Raw genomic sequence first — 4,267 nt, 5'->3', positions numbered from 1 at the left:
CTTTTCCATAGGGCTTTTCCTAGCCCCCAACAAAAGAACAAAACAGCAAGAGCAGCAACAATCATAGTAGTACTTCCCGAGTAAGCGAAAAATACTGATGATAAGTGTTGTCATCGGCAGTATCAGTTGTATCAGAATCAATGTATGCACCTTCTTGTGAAGCAGTTAGGCAAAAAGAACAGATAAACATCAGTCTTTACCGCTAAAACCACAGAGAGATTAAATCATTAAATTCTTCTGAACTCTATCCTCGGCTTTCCATCTAGTTTGAAAAGATTAATAGTCACAACCCCGAGGCCTTATACGTGGAAAAATATGAATGAGTGAACATAAACTTTATTGAATGACTGTTCCTATCCTGACAGAAGATTCCGGAAAATCAATTTAGCTGAATATTCGAATTTAACGGCACAATAAAATCAGTTCTATTTCTTTATAGCTGGGTACTTTTAACTTGAATTCAAGTCATCAACATGAAAACGTCTACTTCCGCTTTGCATGATGTTGAAAATGGTTAATTTTCCAGTCATTGTCAAAGCGAAAGAAGTAAATTGAATTGATAACCGAAAACAAAGCAGCAAAAGAAAGTAAAAAAGGATGCTTGCATGTTTATCATCATCAAATAATTAGGCATCAATGTTCTTTTATCCTTGCGACATTTCCTCAAGATTTTCTCTTTTAAAGGAAGTCAAGACATTTTACATTCTCTCTCTCTCTCTCTCTCTCTCTCTCTCTCTCTCTCTCTGTCTTATGGACTTACCAGACTCAGAATGGACAAGAAATATGAAACATTGAAACCAATGACCAGTAATTATCAATTTCCTGCAATTCCTGGTATGATGCAATTTTGACAAGTTCTGAAATAATCTCTGTCAAGTTTCGCTGTTGTCTTTGACAATTATTAAGGAATTCATCAGGAATACAGAAGATACACTGTATTTGCAATTATATAAAAAAATCTCTCTCTCTCTCTCTCTCTCTCTCTCTCTCTCTCTCTCTCTCTCTCTCTCTCTCTCTTGAATTAGTTTAAAATATAAAAGTAAGAAAAAAAATTATTTGCTGCTATAAAACGGTTCTTTGAAAAATTTCCAAAGTTGACAGCAACATGATATTGTGAAATGTTTTATAGTTGAAAAGGCTCACAATACAGAGGTGTAATAAATGACTTGATGATGCCATTGTCATTTCGCGAAATTGGTATTATTTTGTTTTGACTTGTTAGTGGGACCCGGTACCCGGGCGGTGAGGGCGGGTGCCTCGCCCCCAGACTGTACTCTAAAGTAACAGTTATCTAACACCGGTGTTTGTTTGTTTGTTTTTTGCCGAGCTAACGCTCGAACATTTTATTTCCTTCTCTTGTGTTTCCTATGTTGTTGTACCTGCTCTACTTGTCAGGACGTAAGAATTCACAATTCAATGTTTATCGCCAAATAACCAACCGATCGGTAGTTTTCCCGGATGTCATTTTCAAACACCCTATTTTATCTTACCATATTCAGCAAACGATTTGAAAATGGCTTGGTCTTGTTAGTTAGGCCGTCACTGAGTAGGGAAAAGACCCTCTCTCCTTCACCTCTCTTTAACCCCTCATGCTAATTAATTGGTCCGTCAGCTGTTAAGCACTTACGTAGGATAACGCACCGGTGAAAAGTGTTTTACAGACAACAGACTGTTTCTTGTAGTAAGATTGCGTAAAGGATGAAAGAACTCGGTATATAAATAATATATATATATATATATTATATATATATATATATATATATATATATATATATATATATATATATATATATATATATATGAATGAAGGAAACAAAACGTTGACCTAATTCCATTCCAACATCGGTGGGAAGAAACCTCGTCATTGCAAAGCCAGTTGGGGGCGATTCGCGAATCACGCCGATGACACATCAAGCTGAGACGTGAGAAGGTTCCAAAGCAGACGATCGTTTTCCTTTTTGCGTTGAAGAAATATTGACGAGTCAAGAGAAAGTGTTATTGAACTTCCGTGGATGGGCGCTCTAGAATACAAGTGGGAGATTTTTGGAGGGAAAGCTAATTTCCGCAATGCATAGCACCGAACCTTAGTGATTTGTCAGCTGGCAAATTGACTCACTAAAAACATTCTGGAAAGATATCGCGCTCTGGAAAAGTGTAGTACATGGCGTCCTAGCACTGAGATTCTCGATCTAGGTGTCGTGGCACCCTGGGTCTGCCACAGACAGTGCCTAGGGGTGTCGCAAGATTGTCATGAATTTTGTCTTGGCTAGATCATCTCAATGGACATTTCAAACAAACGAAAATTGCAGAAGTCTTCATATAATTATACAGTAGGTCTACTCATATATATATATAATTTACCATTAAAAACGAAGGCGGTGTCCTGCACTGCAAGTTCAAGTAAAGATTTAAAATGCGTGCGATTAAAATTGTTAAAAGTAGAATGGTAAATTATGAAACAAGTAGGAGGGCATGGCCATGGGTTCTCCTCTCGGCCCTACATTTGCCAATATCTTCATGTGCTCCCTGGAGGAGCAAATGCTCGATAATTGCCCATTAAGATTCTACCCCTTTTTTCCCCCTTTTTTATTCCAGGTTTGTTGACGATACGTTCGCCTCTTTAAAAGTGAATATGAAGCTGACCTCTTCGTAGAATATGCCAATGCAATACATCCCAAGCATAAAGTTTACGATCGAAAAAGAGGCGAACGACCGTCTACCATTCCTGGACGTTTTAGTTTTCAGAGAAACGACTGTTTTAATACCACGATTTTTTAGGAAGAAAACTTTTACTGACTTCGTACCAACTTTTATAGCTCCTGTTTTATGAATTTTAAGTCCAACTCTGTTTCTACCCTTCTCCACCGAGCATCTTGTCCTTACGTCGAACTGGGTCCTTTTCCATAACGAGATAAACATTTTTTTAATTAACTTTTTAACAATAACTGTTTCCCTACTAAGCTAATTTATATGAAATTAGATCACCTACTGAAAAAACATTTCATTATTAAACCAACAAGTTTTAAACTGTCCCTAAAAGAATGAAGTTCTATGCATGCTTTCCATTTACTCATGACATTAAATTTCACAAAAAGTTCACAGAAATCATTCAGGAACATTTTCATGCCATAAACATAAAATTAATCCCTAAGAACCCTTTCACCATCGGTTCCCTCTTTACCTCGAAGGAGCGATTATCACCTTATATGTCCTCTGGTGTTATTTATAAATATACTTGCCCTGAATGTCAAACAGGGACCTCTGTGGGATCCACCAAGCAGACTCCTTAAGGTGCGTATCGATTCTCATCGTGGCATAAAGCTTCCGTACTGGCAGCAGGATTGCAAACCCAGAACACTCCAATATTAGAAATCACTCCAAAATATGTAAAACATATATCGATAATAAAGACTTCAGTATTTTAGGCCATACCACCAACCCGCACGACCTTGTTATTCTAGAATCGCTCTTAATTAAACAACTTGTTCCGTCGTTGAATACCCATACGTCTTCCTCCCCTCTGTATTTGTCTTGACTTGTGTTGTTTATTTATGTTTTTATGTTTACGTTTAGTTTAACGCTGTCACTCCTCAGGTCGGTCCTTAACTTCTTTGTTCTGTAACTGCTTTCAATCTTTTGTCAATTTTGCTTATTTTATGTTCATTTATCTTTCATTTTAATGATGTCCTTTTAAATAATTTAACTTCCTTAATTTAATGTGTATATTTTGTACACTTGTAAGAATAACTTTTTTAACTTTTGCATTTCTGAATTTTTTTTTTTAATACTTAGTTTTGTTTTTACAATTTTACTAGGAAATTTATTTTTCATTTTAACAGCCTGATGATGTAAGTTAACTTGATAATTACGAAACGTTGCAATAAAGACAGCATGTAACATCTGTGTGTGTCCTCTTCCCTTCATTGATATATATATATATATATATATATATATATATATATATATATATATATATATATATATAATATATATATGAGTAGACTTACTGATAATAATTATATGAAGACTTCTGCAATTTTTTTTTTTTTTTTGAAATGTCCATTGAGATGATCTAGCCAGACAAAATTCATGACGATCTTGCGACACCCCACCTAGGCACTCTCTGTGGCACCCCAGGGTGCCAACGGCACCTAGATCGAGTATCTCAGTGCTAGACCTATGTGCCACACTTTACAGAGCGCGATATCTTTCCAGAATGTTTTTAGTGTGTCAATTTGCCAGCTGACAAATCACTGAGGTTCGGTGC

Source organism: Macrobrachium nipponense, chromosome 38 (genome assembly GCF_015104395.2).
Source record: "Macrobrachium nipponense isolate FS-2020 chromosome 38, ASM1510439v2, whole genome shotgun sequence".
Lineage (NCBI taxonomy): Eukaryota > Metazoa > Arthropoda > Malacostraca > Decapoda > Palaemonidae > Macrobrachium > Macrobrachium nipponense.
This window is presented reverse-complemented; position numbering follows the sequence as displayed.